We start from the raw sequence: 25,255 nt of genomic DNA, 5'->3' as shown, positions 1-25,255 counted from the left end.
ACGGAGCAGACCCCTATAGTGGAGGCCCACACGCAGCAACGTGCGCTGAACGTTCATTGGGAGGCACTGTTATTTCATCTGGGGGTTCAGTTGCGCAACAGTTGCATCTCCAGTTTGAAGTTTCAGTTATACGTCTGTTCGCCTGTACACATCTCCGCAGCCGTCGTTCACCCCTGTCACCTATGGCCCATGGAGCTCGACACTTGCCTCGACGCCTGTTTTGGATAGAGTCATTTTCCCACGCACGGTGTTGTTTAATCGGTACACGAACAGTTTGCAAACTTGCTTCCACCCTAGGCCCGAAGACCAATGGTCATGTCTTTTCGGACGTTAGATAAATCGCTCAGTGCCCGAATTTAGACACTGTTTTGTTTTCTGCCTCCCAGCCATACGCTTGATACCCTCCATTGCTACTGCTGCCATCTGCCGTCTGTGGGTGGTAACTGCACGTTGAGGGCGAACGTAGACAGTGGTCACATTAATGTGACTGGACCGTTAATATCTGTTATCACTTTCCAGATGGATATGAATTGCCAATATATCAAAATCTTAAACATGGCTGCGAAACAGCAACTGTATAAAGCTGAGCAATTTGAAAAATCGCCCAACCAGTTGCAAATAGAGGTTTATTAGCCCTTGAAGGTTTCAATATTTGTGAAAATATCTTCTTCGTCATGTGATGTAACGAGGCCCACTACCTCTGAAGAAGGTATTTTTACAAATATCGAAACCTAGGTCAAGGGCTAATAAACCTTTATTTCCAACTGGTTGGATGATTTTTTAACCTCTTCAAATGCTGGTATACTTTATACCCTATTTTTTATGAGACTGATGAAACACGTGTCACATTTGTGAAGTTAGAGACGCAATACATTTGCTAGGTATAACATTACCGATCTCAAACTGACTGGATTTGGGCACCATCGGCATTACCGTGAGTGTCAAAATGATTCATCGAATTTCACTGGACTGTATCTTGTATATGAATGAATACAGGAACACAGGGTGAGTGATTAACTTATGCATTGAAACGAAAAGATTTCTTCAGTTGGAAGTCGGTCGGAGTATGTTTGGCTGCAAATAGCTTACCCCTTTGCTCGGCAGTTTACTATCCGACGTGCGTGGAGTCGAGATGATGAGAACACGACAACGCAAATAATTATAGTTAGGTTTTTTTTTAACTCTGCGCTTAAATTGAAATTCATCCGAAGTTTCTATTTTGATTCGTCGAGAAGATAAAGCCTTGTGAAATTGGATGTATCGTTCTCAAAAACCCGACACTATAATTTGTTGTTCGGGCATCGACATTTGTGAATCGTAAGTATGTAGTCATTTGAAATGGAAAATTACTGACAAGGTAACTTGATAGTTGCCAATGTTGCTTTAAAAATCGTGTCTTAGGAAGGGAACACAAACGAATTATCGTATTTACCTGAAATGATTTTGGTCAATAAGTCGCCTAGAAACCGATTGAAAACTGGTGCAAACAATTTTATAAAGTTCTTTGCAGATTTTTTGATTGGTACATAAAGAAACGAAGATAGCTGGAGATAATTTTATCAAATGATTTAGGTAACCCCAGGAATTATTTCGAAGTTGAATAGTGTATTTACTGAAACACAGTTCTGCTGTAACTGCGCTTCTTATACCAGCAACGCTATTAGGTAGCCAAATTCATAGAATCTGACTCAAACTGTCCCTCATAATTCGTTAATAAAAGCCCAAAATGTTAAATCTATAATGTGTATCCATATAACAAATTGAGAGGCATTAGCCGTGTCTGGGCCAACTCCTCTTATTTTTAATTCAATGTTTCACCAAATTAAAGTTTGTTTTACGTGACTTTATTCTCATTTGATATCAGGTTAATTACAACGAGATAATGATTACTAGGACCATATCCAATGGGTCCTTCAGTAGATTTCATCTCCTTATTTTCTTCTTGCATTTAGTATAACATCAGAGCATCTGGTGCAGTAGGCAGCAGGCTAGCGTTCACCAAATGTTTTGTTGTCATGCGCTAGTGCAAGCAGAGGAATTTATGGTGGACTTCCTGTTCGGGAACCTTTCGGCCTGAGCTAGCGGGACGGGAAGCAGACGACGTCTGGTCGCAACACTTGGTACGGCAGGTAACGGCAGAAGGTGTCGCTCAACCCACATCTGCAATCTTGGAAGAGGACGCTTTCTCTTTGGAAATGTGTAGTGAACAATTCAGAAAGACCCTGTAAGCAATAAAACTGAGCCTTCAGTTGTTTTCAGCTGTCTGAAGGAAGGCTAGAAAACTTTGTTCGCTAAAATGCATGATCCTTAGGAATGTAGCGGTAGAATGTTTCAAGACAGATGTCATCTTTTACTAGGTCGCATGAAAGCGTAGGGCTCTTAAAGTTAAGTATTTTGGTTTTGATTTTCATTCTTGTGTGGGAGGAACACGAAAACTGTGTAAGAGGATGAAGGCGTGAGTTCAGCACGCAACTACTGCAGGAAGGAGCGCATTTGATTGACTCTTCTGTGCTGAGTAGGCTGGTGAGTGTAAAGTATTATTGTCATTGATTTTTATTGGGAGCTGCATTTCGTATCTGACTTGCGAATGATCATGGGGATGATGCACAGGGTGCACTGCTCCAAGCTCAGGTGGCGAGCCACGCAGAGCGGCCAAAGCGGTTTCCGAAGTGAGAAGTCATACAGTTCGTAGAGACCAGCTGCTCCTATTTGGAGTCAGGAAGTTTTCGATGAGCAATATCTTGCCTTGATTACAGATAAAAGTCTTCCTCCCTGTATTGGACAGTGCAGCAGGGTTCCAACCTCAGTGGCAGTGGCTTGCAGATGCATACTTGCGATAGCAGCCTATCTCCATATGCTACTTGCAAACGAAGCGAGGCGCGACTTGCATCATCATTGCGTCATCTGCCGCCCTAATCAGCGAACCTGCTGCGGTAACAATAGTATGCAACGCTAAGTTTTGAGTCATCAACGACGGGCAGGGCGTTAGTTTTTAGATTATGCAACATGAGGTTCGATTACTAGAAGAAAGCTTAGGCATGTAATTGATGATCACATTCTCTCCTTGTGTTGTTTGAATCGAGTAATCACTCATCTCGATAGTTAAAGTCACGGGAATATTTGTTGTTGAGTCATGAAAGAAATAACTGCATTACCATAACTGCCGCAGTCGTTCCTTAAGAGATTGTTTGAGTTCAAACACCAAGTCCTCCAAGTTCTCTTCCTCTTGCGTCTCGACACCCCTGTCCCGCTTTCTATACCCCCACCCCCACCCCCACTACTTCTGTTACCTTACTTCCTATTGGCTGACGCTATCGTCTCTTCCCTACTATGCAGCTCCGTCTTGCTGACCTACGTTACATTAAAATTTGATAATACAGTTTTCAAGCAATCGGACATTATTACTAATCATATTTTCATAAAAAATTCCGCTCTAATGTGAATTAATAATATATCAAACAATACATATTTAAAATGAATAGCTTACTGTAAGAAAATGTTATTTTGTTTTAGTTTATTTTATTTTTTCCATCAGTTTTCTGGCTGGTTTACTGTGATCCGTCACGTGTTCCTCTCCTGCGCTAATTTTGTTATCTCAGATTAGTACTTAGACACCCTAAGTTCTGAATTATTTTCCAGTAACAATCAAATTCTTCCCAGATATCTTAACGTAGTCCAACCATCTTATTCCTTCTTGATGTAAATGTTTTCCATAAATTCCTTTCTAAGCAACTCTGTGGAGAACCTCCCCACTCCTTACCTTTTCAATCCATCTGACTTTCAACAATTTTTTGTAGCGCCACATCTGAAATGCCTCTATTCTCTTCTACTCAGGTTTTCCCACACTCCACGATTTGTGATGTTGTGCTCCATGGGTACGTTTTGAAAAGTACCTTCCTCAAATTAAGGCCCATTGAAACCTCGTAATTTAAGGACGACAGGATTGGGTTACTATTGAGGATTGGACTCGAATCAATTACTCTTGGTTTGCTTTGCAATTTCACTCATTTATTTACAAAAAATTTTTTTGAAGACAAGCCATTAAGGTCGCAAGGCACGTATCCACAATCACGACTAAAGGCCTTTAACGCGAAAAATGGCAATTATTTAAAGTTTAAATAAATACGTACAATACAGACAGTCAATAATTTTGAAGTCGCAATCAGAATCTTAAAGCGATTAACCACAAACACGCCTGAAGGCCATTAACGCCAAAATGGCAATTATAAAAAAATTAACAAATACATTGTCAAATGGCGAATGGTATAGCAAAGTTAATTTAAAAAGACAAACAACAGATCACCAAACAGGTGGGACAAATGATAGTAACTTAATAATACAATAATAAAATAAAATACAAGGGCCAGTGACAGACAGTGCTCCACGAATCGCCCCTGAATAGGTCACACCAAAAACACTTTCACCAAGCGAAGAGAAAATCAGCCAAGAGTTGCATTCAGACCACAAGTTGGTAACTCGGACTAGTGGCAGTCTAACGAGCGACTAATGACAATCTTGATGAGGCTACTTGTCATCCAACAAAAGAAATGCAAGATGTAAATTACGCCAAAGCCGGAACCTGCGATCTGGGCTCGCCCGCCGGTTCTGGGCGCTTCAGTCCGGAACCGCGCTGCTGCTACGGTCGCAGGTTCGAATCCTGCCTTGGGCATGGATGTGTGTGATGTGTTTAGGTCAGTTAGGTTTAAATAGTTCTAAGTCTAGGGGACTGATGACCTCAGATGTTAATTCCCGTAGTGCTTAAAGCCATTCTTGATTTGGGCTCCGCCCATAGAATACTGTGCTTAGAGAGGGAATGACTACCACTACGGTAGAAGAACGCCACCAAACTTACAATCAAGACACGCCTCACCAGACAAGGCGGCAAGGCGAGGAAATGTACACTGCCAACCCAGAGGGCAGGTAACTGGGGCGTTAGTGGCCACAAAACAGAAAATTCCGCTGGTTGAACTTAACAGTGTAAGAAGCTGAAAGTAGTAAATAGTAATTAGAAGCTCAGGAAGGCTAATTGGATCAGCCTTCCCCAGGTACTCCACTCGCTGCTTTTCGCTTCGGCGACACTACAAGCAGCAACGTGAACCCAAGTCACTGGAGAATCGCGAGATTTCACAATGGTGGAGGTTTCTCTACGCGAATTGCATTGCAGTCAACTTAAACATGCAGGATCCGGTTTCGACGAGGTCGTGCACCCTCGTGGCCGCTTCCCTTCGATTCGGCAGTCCATACTCGCCGCTAGCGGTACCGGTGTGTTGACAGACCTCCCTGCTCCTGCGTCCCCAACCAACCTCCAAACTCACACCAGGCGGAAAACGAGAATGAGGTCGCCCCAAAGATAGGGCACCAGAACTACATATCGATAAGTGCTACTGCTGCCACTATCGGACCGGAAGCACTTATGAAACCGAGTGGCGCCAGCGAACACCAGAAGAAGACAAAAAACGCAACCAGGCCAACTAAACGATATGGTCTGGCAGAAACCAACACACAGAACCAACGTGAGCCACAGCACGGCTCAGCAACAGTAGTAAATATTAACTCTCAGAAGATCAAACTATCCTAAACGCAAACATATTAAAGTTTACCTAGAAGTTTCTTTAGGAAAATTGTTCCTACACTTACGTTATGATTTTGGTTAGTACTACGAAAATCGGCCAATTCCGGTTCAAAGTTCGGTACTATTTTTAGGATGACAATTAAGTCTACAGTGGATGGTTAGTTGTGTGACAAATTGAGCAAGAGATTACCTCAGGTCGCTCGAGTTTACAGTGGATGCAAGCTGATGAACCAACAAGTTCACGCCTCTGCTCCCGGTATTTACCTCAAGCTACGATGAGCTGTCGTCTGCTAGGTCGCTCTCTTCCCCTGAAATTCTTATAAAACTAATTACACCTTTGCTGAATTTTCCAGCAGAAACTTTCCCTATGATTCTTGTTATGTGAGAGAACATGTACTCATCCCTAGTCTTAAAATGTGGCGATATACAAGCGCATGGCTGGAGCAGCCTCTCAGTTCTCGCAAACACAATTAACTAATTGGCAGGTTCGTTTCTCTACAGCTAGAGCTAAACGATGCTACAGCTAATTTCTAGTTGGATTTCAGCCGCTGTGAACGCAGTGTTCGCAAAAATTACTCCTCTGCGTCGTGCAGAGCGTTATGCGCTCCGTTCTGCGTTTGATGGCAGTTCCGAGAAAAGTCTCCGAAAATTTCCGTCTTGTCTTACTCATAGCTGAAATGTCTTCCCGCCTGGGTTCTTTCGTTCTTCACGTCACGGTTTTTTCCCGGCCATTAGGAGCGTTCCTCTTATTTTGTGGAAACTCTCTCTACCAATCGGAAGCTCCCTACCATTAAACTGCGTTGAAACTTTGGCTCTTTTCTCCTTCCTAGCGCGTTTTCGCCAATCAGACGTTTTGTCTCTGTTCCAGACGCCTGAATGCGTATATTGACTCTCTCACTGGATGCATCATCTGAAATGAGTCACTGGTCTTGTTTCATATCCATTTGGAATTCCGAAGCCCAGTTTTCTAAAAGCTTTCTTTCCTGTCCTCCCTCAGATGGGTCGTTATACTCGCTCTCCCAGTCTAAATCACCTGGTCGGTCGTTGACTTTACACCTGGGACACTGCTTAAGTGGTTTCTGTGGTACCCTCTGTAGCGTGGCCTTGCCTCTGCCCTCGTCCCTCTGAATTCCAAACTAAAACGCCTCTCGCTGCATGTTTCACCGGCTGCGGTGGTCTCGCGGTTCTAGGCGCTCAGTCCGGAACCGCGGGACTGCTGCGGTCGCAGGTTCGAATCCTGCCTCGGGCTTGGATGTGTGTGATGTCCTTAGGTTAGTTAGGTTTAAGTAGTTCTACGTTCTAGGGGACTGATGATCTCCGGAGTTAAGTCCCATAGTGCTCAGAGCCATTTGAACCATAGGAATGGTATGTCAATTACCGTCGATTGAGTGTCATCCCTTTTTGCATTACACACTGTTAGGCAAATTTGCTCATTACCGCCGAATTAGGTGTCATATTTACCTTCCTGTTGTGATGTATAAAGCTCTCATGTAAGGTCCCAATCTGACCTTCATTTATTCTGCAACCTTATATAGTTACTTTCTTTGTACCTATGTTCTCCTTTCCGTCTTCTGTGACTGCCCTTTTTTAGAGATGTCCATTTCTCCTCAACCGAACTGCCTACTGAATTATTTCTTATCGCAGTATCTATACCCTCAAACGTTTCTCTTCATTCCTTAGTGCTTCTGTATCGCACTCCTTTCTGCACTGATTTATCCTGACTAGCCTCTTGAATTTCAGTCTGCTTTTCATCACTACTAAGTTGCTACTAAATTGTGATCTGAGTCTATATCTGCTCCAGGGGATGCCTCACAATCCAATAAGTGAGTTCATAATCTTCGCCTGACCATGATGTAATATAACAAAAATCTTCTAGAATCCCCCGGCCTCTTCCAAGTTACCTCCTCCTTCGTAATTTTTGAGCGGAGTATTCGCTATTATTAACTGAAATTTATTGCATCGCTCAATGACTCTTTCTCCTTTCTCGCCGGCCGGAGTGGCCGAGCGGTTCTAGGCGATACAGTCTGAAGCCGCGCGACCGATACGATCGCAGGTTCGAATCCTGCCTCTGGCATGGATGTGTGTGATGTCCTTAGGTTAGTTAGGTTTAAGTAGTTCTAAGTTCTAGGGGACTGATGACCTCAGAAGTTAAGTCCCATAGTGCTTGGAGCCATTTGAACCATTCTCCTTTCTCATTGTTTGTACCAATCCCACGTTCTCCCACAAAGCTTTCTTCTCGCCCTTCCCCTACAACCACATTTCAGTCTCCTATGACTATTAGATCTTCCGCTCCCTTTATGCGCTCAATTGACCGTTCAATATCCTCATATACTCTTTCTATCTCGATTCGATTTACAAAGTCTGTATATATACCTGAATTATCGTTGTCGATGTTGCTTTGCTTTCGATTCTAATGATAACAAACCGGTCACTGAACTGTTCACACAACGAATCCTACTACCGTTATACCAATTTCTACTGCTGTTGATGTTACCCTATACTCATATAACCAGAAATCCTTGTGTTCTTTCACTACTTTGACCCCAAATATATGTAGATTGAGCCTTATGATTTCCCTTATCAGGATTTCTAGCTTCATTAATACGTTCAAACTTCTTATAGAACGTTATCCTTTCTGTGTTCATTTAATCTTTTTCCCATGGTCACCTCCCCTTTGGCAGTCCACTCCCAGAGATCCGAATTCGGAGGACTATTCGGGAATCTTTTACCAATGGACAGGTCACCATGATACTTTTCAGTTTCAGGCCACATGTCCTGTGGATACACAGGAATGCAGTGGTTTCTATTGCCTTCTGCATCCTCATGCAGTTGATAATTACTGATTCTTCCATCTTCTGGGGCAGTTTCGCACCCCTGGTGCAAGATAGTGTCCTTAACCTCTGTACGTTACCCAGCCTTCTTTGACAAGGCCGTTGGCAGAATGACGGTTACTTCTTATACCGGAAGTCTTCAACCGCCATTGCTGATGATTTTTATTCAGAATTTAAGCGCTGACGGGGTTCGAACCCGGTATCGAGGACGTTTTGATTACTAATCAAAGACGCCAACCATAGCCCACGGGTTTTATATTGCTGTTCTTCTTTGAACTGTGTTCGAATTCTGGAGAGATGAAGTTCAAGTCTTGACCACACTGGTTCACGTTTTCCACGGCGACCCACAATTCTTTTTGGGAAAGACATTATCTATTACTTTTTCGAACCTACTGTTACCCCAGCTAGAGTGCCGCCCACAATGGCTTCCTCGTAGACCTTTTTTAAGCCCTAATCTTCCTCGCGTTCTTTTTTTATCATTATACGACTGATTTTCTGTGAGACTTTTCTAAATTAATCTTCAGCCAGTAACCCCCAGATTACTTAAAGAATCGAACACACGTGTGTAAAACAGCTTTAAACGTCTGACTGCTTGACAAATGAGTCAACTGTTTAAGCATTTGATGTTATCCTTATAAGTGAGAAAAACTTCAAAAAAATATTTTAAATTATTGTTAAAGTTTACTGTAAGTTATAAGTGCTCTCATTATCAATCAATGGATGAGTGTGACATGGGTAATTGGCGCCCTGATTAGACGGAAAGTAGTTTTGCACGTATCTAAATGTTTATAACATCATATCTCCAGAGTTAAGTGTCGTGCAGTAATATGATTTGCAGGTAAATTCAGTGGATACTACTTGCATAATGTGTTGCGAGTAGAGTTAGTAGCATTGAAGTAATAAATTGAAATATGTTGGAAGCTGAAGTTTTATTGCATTAGCTGCGAAAGTATAGTAAACGATAAACATTTCCCTTTCATAATTTTGTGTGTGTGTGTGTGTGTGTGTGTGTTGGGGGGGGGGGGGGAGGGGCGTGAAAGTGGAAGGTGGGCGAGAGGGATTCAGTGAGAAAAGTTTGGTTCATTGATTTGGGGGAGGAGACCAAACAGTAACGTCACCGGTCCCACCGGATTAGTCAAGGAGGGGGACGGAAATGGGCCGCCTCTCAAAGGAACAATCCTGGCATTTGCCTAAAGCGATTTAGGGGAATCACGAAAACCTATATCAGGATGGTAGGACGCGGGTTTGAACCATCGTCATCCCGAAAGTAAGTCCAAAATGTGATAACGCATCCTCCCTGGGTGAGAAAAGTTTCCTAAAGGCTTGAAATTGTGCATAAAGTTTGCTGGAAATCGCTAAGCGCTCTCATTCGCAGTATTGGATGAATATAGTCTGAGTAATGAGAGCGCCGTTGCTTATGATTCCTCAAGAAATGTACACAGCTTCTAAGTGTAATACTTATCTTGCTGTGCTAAATTTTTTATATAAGATTATAGTTGGTAAAGAGTAGCTTATTACAGTACTTCAGTATTTTTAAAATTCGATCATAATTATATGAAATGTTGAAAATCAAATTTTTGTTAGTCCTGGAAGCTACTAGAAAGGAAAATTGAAGCCGGTACCATGAACAATGAACTGGGTTAGCAGTTTAGTGACATAGGTGACAATTATAAATACTTGAAATTCTTTACATAGAAGCAGATGTAGTCAATATATAACATAAAATTGCAGATTAACTCCTTTGATCAAACTTTCGCAGCTAATACTGTAGCCCAAAAGACTTCACATCCAAACACATTCGGCCGCATCATACTACTTTAACATTACTTAAGTTAAATATAATAAACTTAAATTGAGATAAATTTTGTCTTTACAAAGTTTCTGTTATGATCGGTTTTGGAGCTCTTCGGAAACCGTCTTTAGATTTTGTGGCTTGTGTACCATGTGTAGTTATACTTCTTACCATCAGAAATAATCATCAGGTATTTGGGGCCTCATATACTGTGTCGTTAAACAAATGAGTTTACCTTCAGTTAATACATGTGTCCAAAGAGTCGATGAAAACTAAAATTAGTCATAATAAACAAAAAGAATCTGTGATTCATACTATAGAGAAACTATTGTAAGGGAGCTTGCAGCAGCGGGAGACAGACAACAGCGCCGGACCTGTATGGTTTACCAATTTGGCTGTTGGAAGGCAGAATCCGACTGTTGTGCAGTTATATAGGGACACGCCTGCCTATTGTTTCTCAAGACTCTTTCCTTTGGTCCTTGTCAGTGACGAAAAATTCGTTGTTAGATGAACATCGGCAGTTACTAGTGCTACGCAGATAATCTTCATAGGAATTTCGGAACCTCCCCTGGTAAGATTAACGATACTGTTATAATGGATTAAGACTACAATAACGTTCCTTTGATAACGAAACTTACCTATATCTCAACAAATGGCTGTTTCTAAGAAATCATAAGAGGATGATGAGGGAGCAAGGAAAACTGTCGTTGGCGTATTAGGTGGAGAATTCAGGATCAAGGAAGGAGTAAGGCGCCTTTATGTCACTAGATCGTACTGGGAAAATATGTAGCTATCCTTAAAATAAAAATAAAAAGAAAGCCTGGCCAATTGCAAGTGGCATTTGCGCTCTGACGCTTCCATACAAACTTAATTATGCCTATGTGCAGTTCGTCCACCTTGGGAATCGAGAATCTCGACGAGTTTTGCCTCATATCCACATTGACACTGGGAAGATATCAGTTCCAGGAATACCAAGGCTTTCGATAATGTTTCAACTTTAAGTCTGAAGTCGAATAACAAATTACAAAAGAATTAATTTTTTCGTGTGATATAATTAGAAATTAACAACTTCCTGATTTTTTTCCATTTATTTATGCTGTGGAACCTTGCTTCTTGCCAAATTTCATGATTCTAGGTCAGTGTGAAATGCTCCAAACATCTGACGTAAATGCCCATATCTTTTGATCGGATTGACTTGAAGCTTAACTATATTACAACACTAAATAATCGTAGACGTTAGTGTGAGACATACATTTCAATGTGGTACGGCTAGACGTTCCTGAGAATAAGGTGTCGTAAAAAACACACGCACAGACAGACAATCTAATAACAAATGGCAAATATCAAATTAATACTTTCAGAATGTTTCCATTACCTGTATTGTGAAACTTTGCTTCCTGCCAAATTTTGAACGTGTTGATGACTGAGTTAGCGAGTATCAAAATATGTGACATAAATGGCCGTACATTTGACTGCATTAACTTAGAAGCTTAACGTTTTTACAGCATTAAGGGACCATTGAGGACTGTATGTGACAAATTTGTACTTGATTCGTCCACCCGTGTTTCAGGATTATGGACCTTATCAGACTGATGCTCAGATGGTCAGATAACAAATAAAAAAAATTCTTCATGTAATGTAACTGCAAATTAATAATTTTCGCATTTTTTTCCTTTTGTTACACTGTGAAAACTTACTTCTTGCTAGATTTCATGGTTCTAGGTCAATGGGAAGTACCGTATTGATTTTGGTGATTGACTTTGCGAGTATCAAAATACATGACATAAATGGGCCTATCTTTTGACTGTAGTGACTTAGAAGCTTCGATTTTTTACACAGTCGAGTGACCATAGACAATAGTATGTGACATGAATTTCAACATGACACGTCTACCCGTTCCAGACAAAACCGTTTTTAACAGGCGGACACACAGACAGACGGACACCGAAGTGATTCTGTGGGGGTTCCGTATTTACAGATCGAGATACGGAACACTGAAAAAGACTTACTTTTTATTTGTTTCTGTTTGTAAGTACAAATTTGGTATAAGTTTTTCCGCGAAACAGTTTTAATGTAATTAATTCGTACTGTGTCTATAAAAGTGTTAAGAGGCTTATGAGTCCGCCACTAGTGCAGCTTTCTCTACGGATAGTTGATCCTAAGACACTATGTCACTACTTATGAAACAAACAAGTTCTAGCAACAGAAAATGCAAGTCGGTGCCATCAGTACAGAACTGTTTTAGTTCATACACATACACTCTCACCAGAACTTGGCTTTCGACGTTCGCAGAAACAGGTAACACTTTCAGAAACATTCCACAGTCCTCAGTGAGACACCACACACTGTCATTAGATGAGACTCGTAGCGACTGCAGACCCCATATGTGCTCCCGCACTCCCTCATACGCCCCGCCTTCACACATCAGCCGAAAGCAATATTACTGAAACTTGCAGCTGGCATATTATAAGCATGCGTCGCAGCAGCGCTACGACGCTTTCATTTCGCTTTCCAATCACTCAAGTACAGCAAGGTTACGTAAGAGAACCATGCTGGAGTTCGGCTAGTAGGCTTACTTCGAAATGTTACGCGCTTCTGGATACATCACTTTGTAAGAGCTGTTCCTATGAAATGCAAGGATCTGGCTTTAGTTAACACAACGGTGCACTGTTTTAATCTGTCAGAAAAATCATCGCACAGTCCGCTTCAGAGAAACATTACTTTTTATTACATTAGCGGTACTTAATAAACATGAATTATTTCACTATATCCATGTGAAAGAAAGAACAGCTTGTGACGTGGACATATTTCACTACTCTCTTAGCCGGCCGGGGTGGCCGAGCGGTTCTAGGTGCTACAGTCTGGAACCGCGCGACCGCTACGGTGTTAGGTTTAAGTAGTTCTAAGTTCTAGGGGACTGATGACCTCAGAAGTTAAGTTCCATAGTGCTCAGAGCCATTTTGAACTACTCTCTTAATTCTGTGATTGCAGTGATACTGTTCGTCATTAGTTCTTCATTTGTGGCTGATACGTAGCGAGAACGTAAAAGAATGATAGTAGCTTGCTGGATGTATGTGGTCAATGTAACTCTCTTTTTTATTTGTTTTAGCGATTTTTTATTTGTTTTAGCTATTTTTATTTGTTTTAGTTATGTTTTATTTGTTGCAGTTATTTTCCCTCCCCATGGACTACCACACTGACGTTGGTGGGGAGATCCGTGCGTCTCAGTGATCCACTGTGCTTTGCTGGCAGCTACAGTGCTCCTTTTAGGGTCACCTATGCCAGACTGGTCAGTTGGTCAGATTCCAGAAAAACTATACTCCCCTTAGGGGTCTCCCTTGGGAGCATGTTGATGGCAATCACAAGGGCTCTTAACTGACATTACTTCCACTTACTTGAGTCAAGATTCTTCTTTTTTCTTTCCTGTCGGCCTGCCTTGGCCAATTCTTTTTTTAACCCCAATGGTATTAGGTTTAGAGACCCTAGGATGTCTTTCATTTCCTTTTCCATCTCCAACGGCGGCGAGAGTCCAGGGGCTGGACTCAGTATAGTGGAGCTGGCGGGACAAGTCCTTAAGTCTTAAAAGAATATCCAATAAAGCATCCTACGGTTTAGAGCGGGTTTGATGAAAACACAGAGTGGACAGAGCCCTTAATTCCACAACGACAATCGATGAAACGAAAGAAAACCTTGATTAAAAATTACCTGGTTCTCCAGGTTAGGAATGAGATGTTAGGCCTACTCGGAAAACACCATCCTGCAAAAATCCAAGAGTAAATCCTCGGATCCAGAACGGAATTAAACGGAATCAACACAGCAAAGGAAAACTGTGAATGAATTTTGGTACATGGAACGTTCAGGAGATTGAAATTTTATAAACAGAATTATTCAAAAAATCCAATTATTCAAACAAATCCATCGGAACACTGTAGACGTAATACCACTAACAGAATCAGAAAAGGAAGATAAAGTAGTAGAGGAAATAGATGATTATGTTCATATTTACAGTGGAGTGAACAAAGACTGTTGAGCAAAGAGGGGGGTATACGTTGAGGTACATACAAGTGTAAACGCTGCGTAAAGAAATGGGACTTTCTGAATGAACGTCTTTTGCGTGAGGATATGAAGCTAAAAGGATACGATATAACAATCATTGCAGCGTATGCACCCACAATAATGCTACTGACACTGAGAAGCATAACTTCTTTAATGATCTGACAAACCTCCTAGGTGGCATTACCAACAGCTAGGAGCTCAGGAGATTTTAATGGACTAGTGGGTAAGCAGGATGCTAGCAAGGTTGTAGGCAAATCTGCGGAGGATATTGTGAACGATAACGGAGAGAGGCTGGTAGAAATGTATAGAAAGTACAGTCTTCAGATACGGATTGACTTTTATCAATATAAAGGGATCCATAATATATGTGCATACAGCCTACAAGGAATCTACAATCTTTAGTTGATTATCCTATAGGGGAGGAACGTAATCCTACGAAGGAGGAAGACTGAGTCAACAGTGGAGCAGAATGTGGATTTGACCATTTCCTGCTTTGGCCTGCACTTCGGTTCCCCTTTCAAAAAGTTAGTAGGTGCACAAATAATTGTAATGATAAAGGAAAGAAACTGGATCAATCACAGTACAGCTTAAGTTTACTGCATGATCCGTCAACTGCTTTCCTATACAAGCTTGTTGAATGGGAAGGTACATTGGACTGAACATACGACAGTGGAAGTAGCGTATTAGACAACTACGAGAGCTGTTTATGCCGGCCGGTGTGGCCGTGCGGTCTCGGCGCATCAGTCTGGAACCGCGTGACCGCTCCGGTCGCAGGTTCGAATCCTGCCTCGGGCATGGATGTGTGTGATGTCCTTAGGTTAGTTAGGTTTAAGTAGTTCTAAGTTCTAGGGGACTAATGACCACAGACGTTAAGTCCCATAGTGCTCAGAGCCATTTTTTAGAGCTGTTCATGAAGACGCCTTTGAAAGTCTCGGTTTAGTTCAGAACACATCTCGAAAATTTAAAAGTGATTGGTGAGATGATAATATTCCGAAAAAAGGTGGCCTATAGCAAAAAGCTTATAAACAGTAAGGCTGATGATATAATTAGGTATGTAAGCCGGAGGAGAGTGGCAAAGAAAGCACTACTTAGAGCAAGAAATGTTATGTAGGACTTTAAATGTGATGAAGTTAATAACAGAATATAACATAACTCAAAGTTCAAAGAAGCATGGAAGGTAAAAAACAGTTAAGAAGAAATAAGAGAAGCAATTTGTACACTAACTTCTGATAAGCTTGGATAGATGGAAGACATACTATAAAGAAATGTTCAAGGAAATAGATCCAAATTTCAAGGTATGTGCTCCTTTGCAGACAACGAACATGGCATAGAAATCCAGGAGGTAACAACAGTAGAGGTACAGGATACAGTTAAACAGTTCACAAATGGAAAAGCACCAGGAGCTGGAGTGTATACACAGAGCTGTTGAGGGCCAGGTCAAACGTGTTACCCGAACATCTCGCAAAGCTACTTATTTAACCTCTTAGTGGAAAGGAAATCCTTGTCGAGTTTAAAGAAGGATTCATCACAAACATATTTAAAAGAGAAATTTTGATGACTGCGCAAATTAGCGAGGCATCGCAGTTCTCAGTTCCATATGGAGACTATACGCTAAGACGTATGTGAAGAAAATTCAGTGGAGGATGAGAATGACAAAGACTGACTATTTGGCTGTCGGAGATCTTGTTATGGATGATGCATCTGAAATAAAATTTAGTCGATCTTGCAAATATTTAGGAACAATCATGTGGGATAAAGAAGGAACAGCGAGGAAATAAAGCACAGAATAGGAAAGAGAAATGTGGTAGTTAAGCAGCTAAACTCCATATTTTGTATAAAACTAGTTAAAAATTTTGAAGGATATACGAAATTATAGTTGAGAGCGTTGTTCTGTATGATGCTGAATTGTGGGGAATCTCCTGTGTCAATGAGAAGAAATTAAAGGCAATGGTAATGGAGTTTTGGAGATGAAGCTGTGAAGTAACAAGAAGTGACAGAATAAGACGTGAAGTGCTACAAGAACACTTGGGAGTTAGCAAGGATATTGTAGACACTATTGAAAGAAAACAGGTATCATGGTATGGGCATCTTAGAAGAATGCCAGAGGAAAGGGGAAAATACGGCACTGTAGACCTCCACGACACAGAAAAAGAGGAAAAAGCGGGTACATTGGAAGGTGCAGTGAGGCGTGCAATACAGGACAGGGCCATGGAAGCAGAGGACTGGCGGGACAGATACTTGGGTGCGAGAAACGTGGAATGGTGTAGAAAATACGCACAAAAAGGAAGGAAAGTTACTCTGCTTCTATCGGATCCGGGTATGGGAGCTTTACATAGGGAGCACACTTAATTACTAAATTAACCAGGTTATGTGCTTAGTACGAACATCTGCCTCCTGTACTTTGCAAATGTGAAAGGCTCTCAATTAAAAGATGAAAAATGTCTCTTTGAAATTATAACAGCTCAAGTCACTATTCTTCGATTTCTTATCGATTCGGCAAGTAACAAACTCGTTATGAATGCCTTGGTGCATCCGCTCTTCTATTAATAGTTAAGCTCGTTTCACATTCACTGAAGTAACCGCTACTAAGTTGCGTTTCCGCATTAATTTAACAGGCAACCACCGATAACGGTAGCCCTTTTCAATTACTTACTAACACTAATATGTTCCACCACAAAATTTATTGATCAACAACACTATGATGTTTCGTCTACAAAATGGTTCAAATGGCTCTAAGCACTATAGGACTTAACATCTGAGGTGATCAGTCCCCTAGGCTTAAAACTACTTAAGCCTAAATAACCTAAGGAAATCACACACATCCATGCCCGAGGCATGATTCGAGCCTGCGACCGTAGCAGCAGCGTGGTTCCGGGCTGAAGCGCTTAGAACCGCTTGGCCACAGCGGCCGGCTCTCGTCTACAACTTCTATAAATATTTACCCGAGCCTTTCCGCAAATAACCCAAATCGCTTACACACTGTGAACCGACGTGTTATTTTCAGCTTATAACCACACGTTACAGCAAATTATTCCGGCTATATATGCGCGAAGCGGCTGCGCGAGGCAGCTCCGTACGTAACTCCATCCATGGCTCTCCCATGGCTCTCCACACACAAACTCGGCTCTTCACCAGTAGTTCTTGGGCTTGTTGACGACAAGTGGAAAGGCAATGGCCCCACCATAAAAACGCGCTCAGCATGGAAAATTCCAGAAGGCAGTGGTAATTATGGAGTACAATATCACAACGTCGTAACACTAGAGATGGACGTACTCCTTAAAGCAGATGATTTGTTTTCAGTTGAAACTTCCTCAAGTTCCCCGACAACGCTAGAAATGGACATTACCCAGCGAAAAGGAGTTCAATCTCCAGTTTATTGTAGTAACGAGCTTACAAACCCAGAATAACGCACGAGAACGATTAGCGAGGCAGAATTTATAATGTTTCAGATTTTAATAATAAATTTGATTCACTATACACCTTCAGGTGCAGATTATGGTGAGACATACTGGCCCATAAAAGCAAATATTGTGAGAATCAACTTTAAACTTAGCACTGCCGTCCGAAAAGGCGAAGCACTCAGGAGGAGAGGAGGATATGTGATGTTATTTCAGTGGTTAGAAAGTCGGGACAAATTTACATAGAACTAGTTGGTAGGAGCTCACTTATCGTAAGGATATTGCGCCCGTTCTGGCCTGGATGCATGCAATGACTCGGTTTGGAGGAATGGTAAAGACCGTTGTATCCTCTCCTGAAAGAAATTACAGTTAAATCAATACCATTAGCTGCTAACGGGCGTTGATATACATCAAAGAGGGCCAATCGAAAACGTGTGCCCCGACCGGGACTCGAACCTGGGATCTCCTGCTTACAGAGCTTAGGCTCTATCCATCTTTCTTTTTTTTTAATGTCATTTTGTTCGTTTCCGTTCGGTGTATCTGCTTGGGGCGGACGTCGAAAGACACCCGTTTCAGTTCTTTGTTGATCCATTAATTCAGTTTTTTTTAATTACAGAGGGCAGCTAGCCCTCTGACCGGACACGCTGAGTTGCCGTGCCGGCTGATCTGAGCCACTGAGGGCACAGAGGATAGTGCGACTGCAGGGACTTATCGCCGGTGCGCTCCCCGTGAGACTCACATTCTCAACTTCTTGTCCACATACTACATTCGTAGTGCCCCTGCCGTTATACCTATTACTCGTAGCAGACAATCCACTGAGTCCCATAAGAGTTCAGGCAATTCGTGTGCATCCCCACTGAAGGCGGGAGGACGACGGTTCAATCCCGTCTCCAGCCGTCCTGATTTAGGTTTTCCGTGATTTCCCTAAATCGTTCAAGGCAAATGCCGGGATGGTTCCTTTCAAAGGGCACGGTCGATTTCCTTCCCAATCCATCCCCAACCCGAGCTTGCGCTCCGTCTCTAATGACCTCGTTGTCGACGGGACGTTAAACACTAACCACCACCACCACCCACTGAAGGAAGTCATCAGCCGATTAGCCTTAGCGATATGAAGATGGCATCCGTTCTTTTCGATATGTCCGAAAGAACAGATGCCATCTTCATATCATCTCCTGAAAGTAGCTGGTCTGTGAAATCTTGTCTTTTATATTCCGGATACTGGCTCTGGGCCGAAGATCATATCCGAGCTGATCCCATACATATTCCACCTTGGACAGATCTGGGGATCTTAACGGTCACAGGAATACCTTAACATCATCACGTTCGTAGTGACACGTGGTATGTGTGGATGAGCATTCTCCTGTCCAGTAGTGGCACCAGGATGCTGTCTCATTAGAGGTAACACATGTCGACGCTCGTTGTCCGTGACGTGCCGTTGTCCCTCAAATATCCCTCAGTCACTACCAGCCATGATCTGACGCTATCCCCGGTGGCTCTCCACCCCGTGACGCCAGGAGTAACACTGCTGAGCCTCTGCAAGACGTTTGAGGCACGGCTGACCTCCCTGGCTGCCGCTGTATTCGCCGTCGGTTTTCGTTTTGGATAGTGTAAAATCACGATTCATGGATGAACACAACGCGACGCCTTTCATCAGCAGTTCATGCTTCTCTATCACAGCACCACACCAATCGCTGCAGAATGTGTTACGGTGTTAACAGCAGCTTACGCGTGGGACAGAAATTCCCTAGTCTGACTGCTGCTATTCTCCGACCAATGGTGCGGAATGGCACAGTGTGTTGGAAGGAGTCCATTTGTCGTTCTGTGATAGCAGGCGTAAAAATGAGAACGTTACGATGTGCTTGGTGCAAAATACGGCTATCCTTCCTTGTGTTGGCCAGATGTTGTCGACCGAAACCTTAGCGATGAGTATGCCTACACTCAGTTTCCCGTGCAGTCCCATATCGGTCCACTATCACATCCAAATGCCCACGATATCTGGATACTGAAGTATTTAACCAGCAGGACAAATGGAGACCCATAATGAAAATCCTTTCAAACTCTGCCAGTTGCTGATAACGCTGTCTCATACGAGTACGCGGAATCTCTATGTCCTTCACAGTGATCACTCAACATCTGCCACTCTTCCCACTCATTGTATACCCCATCATCTCGCATGAACACTACACACGAACAACGCTAAAGCACTACAGTGACCGCTCTACTTGACATCAAGCATTACAACTCTAATCATTTACGTATCTTTCTTATGGTCACGTCCCCCTTCACCTACCCTTCCGTAGAATGTCAATGGAGATATCATCATGACACATACTACAGAGAGATTGTCATGACACAGGCTACATGTCCTGTTGATACACGTTATGTGTCCTAAGTGCAATGGTTTCCGTTGCTTTCTGCATTTTGATGCCGTTGATCATTGCTGATTCTTCCACTTGTTGGAACAGTTCTTCAGTCCTGAACCTCTGCCCCCTCCTCTGCCCTCTTTGGCAAAAAGAATGATGGTGACTCTATATGCCGAAAGTCTTCGGCCGCCATTGATAATGATCTCTATTCAAAATTTAAGTATGGGCGGGGCTCGAACCAAGGACGAAGGTTGTTCTAATTACTAATCGGACACACTCCCTCCTAGACCACGAGCACAGAAAGCGCTCCAGGACATGAGAAGTTACTAGTATCAGTCATACGTGTTAATATCAGTAAGAAATTTCTGAGAATATACGTTTGGAGCAGAGCATTGTATGGTAATGAAAGATGAACAATGGTGAAACCGGAGCAGAAGAGAATAGAAGAATTTGAGATGTGGTACTACCGAAGAAATTTGAAAATTACTAGGACTCACAAGTTAAGGAAAGAAAAGTTTCTTCGGTGGGGAAAGGAGTATACGGAGAATAATTACAGGAATAAGAGACAGGATAATAGGACGTCTGTTAAGACATCACGAAATAACTCCCATAGTACTAGAGAGAGCTGCAGAGGATAAAAACTGTAGAAGAATGCAGATATTGGGATACATCCAGCAGATAACTGAGGACGTAAGTTGCAAGTGCTGCTCTGAGATGAGAAAGTTGGCACGGGGGAGGAGTCATGGCGGACCACATCATACCATTCAAAAGACTGATGACCTAAAGAAAAACAAAAAATGTTAACATATTCACCGATGGTGTGTACATGTACGAAGTTATATTGATATGCGTCTATGTGTTCCGTACGCTTCACTTTTCGTGAGGCGGTTTATTTTGCTAACAATAACAGTAACCCACAATGGCAAGACGAAAACTTTACGACAGGTTAGAAGAATTTCACATGTTGAGGACTGAGGTAAGGCCGTTTCTGGTATGGAAGAGAAATGCTCTCCGCATCTGATGTTGTAACGTTTACATCGTTCCTGCAATAGTTGAACTCTTGAGAACTTTTAGCTTTAGCATCAGTACGCTACTTTAGCCTTCTCTTCAGCCATGCCACCATTAGCTGGTTATGTTCATACGTTACTGGTAGTGTCAAGAAAACTGCTAGTAGAGAGTGTTTTGAATTCCGTCCTGTGAGGGTAGTAATCGCATGCTCATGACTATCTCCACGATGTTAAAGCTGTAACGCCTCATTGATGTCGACGATAGAGATGAAGCATAAGGTCAGTTGGGATAAAGGTGCGGATGGAAACCTTTCCTGAACCTTTCAGAGGAACTATTCCGGCGTTTACAGTAAACTATTCAAGAAAACTACGGAAAACCTTCATCTCAATGGCTGAACGTTGTTTTCAACTGTGCTCTCCCTAAAAAAAGTACATTGTCTTAATAGTTGGTGTCTTCAGTCCAGAGACAACCTACATCCTTCTGAATCTGTTTAGTGTATTCATCTCTTGGTCTCTCTCTACGATTTTTACCTTCCACTCTGTCCTCCAATACTAATTTGGTGATACCTTGATGCCTCAGAACATGTCCTACCAACCGGTCCCTTCGTCTAGTCAAATTGTATCACAAATTCCTCTTCTCTCCAATTCAATTCAGTACCTCCTCATTAGCTATGTGATCTACCCATCTAATCTTCAGCATTCTTCTGTAGCACCACATTTCGAAAGCTTCTATTCTCTTCCTGTCGAAACTATTTATCGTCCATGTTTCACTTCCATACATGGCTACACTCCGTACAGATACTTTCAGAAACGACTTCCTGACACTTAAATCGTTACGATGTTAACAAATTTCTCTTCTCCAGAAACGCTTTCCTTGCCATTGCCAGTCTACATTTTATATCCTCTCTACTTCGACCATCATCAGTTATTTTACTCCCCAAATAGCAAAACTCCTTTACTACTTTAAGTGTCTCATTTCCTAATCTAATTCCCGCAGCATCACCCGATTTAATTCGACTACATTCCATTATCCCCGTTTTGCTTTTGTTGATGTTCATCTTACATCCTCCTGTCAAGACACTGTCCATTCCTTTCAGCTGCTCTTCCAAGTCCTTTGCTGTCTCCGACAGAATTACAATGTCATCGGCGAACTTCAAAGTTTTTATTTCTTCCACATGGATTTTAACTCCTACTCCGAATTTTTCTTTTGTTTCCTTTACTGCTTGCTCAATATACAGATTGAATGACATCGGGGATAGGCTACAATCCTGTCTCACTCCCTTCCCAATCACTTCTTCCCTTTCATGCCCCTCGACTCTTATAACTGCCTTCTGGTTCCTGTACAAATTATAAACAGCCTTTCGCTCCCTTTATTTTACCCCCGCCACCTTCAGAATTTGAAAGAGAGTGTTCCAGTCAACATTGTCGAAAGCTTTCTCTAAGTCTACAAATGCTAGAAACGTAGGTTTGCCTATTTTCTAAGATAAATCGTAAGGTCAGTATTGCCTCACGTGTTCCAATATTTCTACGGAATCCAAACTGATCTTCCCCGAGGTCGGCTTCTACCAGTTTTTCCATTCGTCTGTAAAGAATTCGCGTTAGTGTTTTGCAGCCGTGGCTTATTAAACTGATAGTTTGGTAATTTTCACATATGTCAACACCTGCTTTCTTTGGGACTGGAAATATGATATTCTTCTTGAAGTCTGAGGGTATTTCGCCTGTCTCATACGTCTTGCTCAATAGATGGTAGCGTTTTGTTTTAGGCCTGGCTTCCCCAAGGATGTCAGTAGTTCTAATGGAATGTTGTCTACTCCCAGGGCCTTGTTTCGACTTTAGATCTTTCAGTGCTCTGTCTAAATCTTCACGCAGTATCATATCTCCCATTTCATCTTCATTTACATCCTCTTCCATTTCCATAATATTGTCCTCAAGAATATCGCCTTTGTATAGACCCTCTATATACTCCTTCCACCTTTCTGCTCTCCCTTCTTTGCTTAGAACTGGGTTTCCATCTGAGCTCTTGATGTTCATGCAAAGGTCTCTTTAATTTTCCTGTAGGCAGTATCTATCTTACCCCTAGCGATATGCGCCTCTACATCCACACATTTGTCCTCTAGCCATCCCTGCTTAGCCATTTTGCACTTCCTGTTGATCTCATTTTTGAGACGTTTGTTTTCCTTTTTGCCTGCCTCATTTACCACATTTTTATATTTTATCCTTTCATCAATTAAATTCAATATCTCTTCTGTTACCCAAGGATTTCTATTAGCCCTCGTCTTTTTACCTACGTGATCCTCTGCTGCCTTCACTATTTCATCTCTCAAAGCTACCCATTCTTCTTCTACTGTATTTCTTTCCCCCATCCTAGTCAATCGTTCCATAATGCTCTCCCTGGTTGTGGTGTTAAATAGATATCTTTGATAACTGTGGTATTCAATTGATATCCTGGATGTAACGTGTCTCCTGCTCTTGGTTGTTTCGTGACAGGTGGGGATTTCAGTATATTCTCACTGATACATTCAAGATTTTAATAAGGAACTTATACTGCTTATAGATAAGTTTTTAATGTTCACGATGTTAAGTTTTATGTGGATTTAGATGTCTGACACAGTGTGTAATCAGTATCCTTTAAATCTACATTATTCGACTTTATGGAAGCATCTTGCTATGAGAAAAAAATAGAAGAATTGTCAGTCAAAGACATCTTTGCTTCATGGTACCCGGCTTGGTCGCTTTGTTTAATAGTGGTGAGTGTTTTTGGAATTAAATTTCCTTTTTAATTGTTTCACCCTTCTTTTAGTTTTTTACGTCGCTCTTGTCATATACCGTTATTCTCACTGACAAATCACTATCTGTCATATTCACATAACGCGCAAACTCATTCCGATAATTAAAAAACGTAACTAACAGCACAAGTGATTGATGACATGGAAAAGCGAATATTTAAAAATCGTTCGCGCAAATACGAGGTTTTGCGCAGCGTGTTGCAAAAATGACTTTCTTCTTTTCGAGGGATAACATGAAACATGCAGTGTGTAGTGATACGGGATTTGGACTTTACCTCTAAAAACATTGTCACCTACTCGAAATACGATATGAAAGGGTCGGTAGAAGAATGTGCTAACACTCAATTTAGTAACGTCTAGTCTGATCACTTTTCTATTGCGTTTTCTAATCCATCACAGGCTGGTGGCAAGTAGTTGCAAATGAACTGCTAGAGAAGGCAGTCTACTATGTATTGATTTTCTTAAGTTTTATTTTAACAATATGTATAAAATATACTAATGAGTATACACTATCATGGGTTAGCATCTTTTTCCGCTGACGGTTTCATATGTGTATAGGCTGGGCCAAAAGTCACTACCCATTATAACCTAATTGAATAAAAGATAAAAAACTTGGGTTCTGAAATAACTGAAAACTTTACTGAAGCTGGTTGATGATTTAAAACACTCTTTCTCGAACTGTTTCCCATCTTTGTTAGTACATGTTGTCAGACGACCCGGGTCGCTCAAGCATACTTGTTTACAAAGTCGTTTGTTAGAATCTATGTCTTCAAAAGCGTCATAAATTATTTCTTTCGACACCTCAATTGTTTGGTGGAGATCCAATTTTCTCAAAACGTTTCCGTGAACTGCAGACAATCTTGTTTGTAGAACAGTGTTGAAATTATTACTCCACTCATTTACTATTGAATTATAACCACCTTTGTACCACTTTTTAAAGGAAATACTCTTTCTTTATTAGAAAACAATTCACAACATGTTATAATCAACAATGAATAATGTCAGAAATGTTTGATTTAATAGCAATGCACACTGTTGTTTGTATCAACACTTATCCGAAAAAAAAAACATTGGTGTGCACTCTGGTGTTTGTATCTGTAATTACCACTAACAAACAAGATTGCCTTAATATATTCAATGGGTTACGATTGGTACTGACTTGTGGCCCACCCCATACGACAAATGTAGTGGTTTTAATGTAGTAATATTTGATAAATGAAAACGTGCAAAGTGTTTTTCTTTCGTTGCACGTACATCGGCGAGATCTGGCAAGTGTCGAAGGCTATTCTTCATACGGCACGAGAACGTCACATTAATATTCACCCGGGCGATGGCTGTGTACCGCAACAAGAAACCTGAAGCTGTACCATATCTCCTAAGGGCAGCTGTGATCGTTCCATCAAAATAAATTAGTATTACATGAGTGTATTTAGTGATGTTAATCTTTAAA

Source organism: Schistocerca serialis, chromosome 4 (genome assembly GCF_023864345.2).
Source record: "Schistocerca serialis cubense isolate TAMUIC-IGC-003099 chromosome 4, iqSchSeri2.2, whole genome shotgun sequence".
NCBI lineage: Eukaryota > Metazoa > Arthropoda > Insecta > Orthoptera > Acrididae > Schistocerca > Schistocerca serialis.
This window is presented reverse-complemented; position numbering follows the sequence as displayed.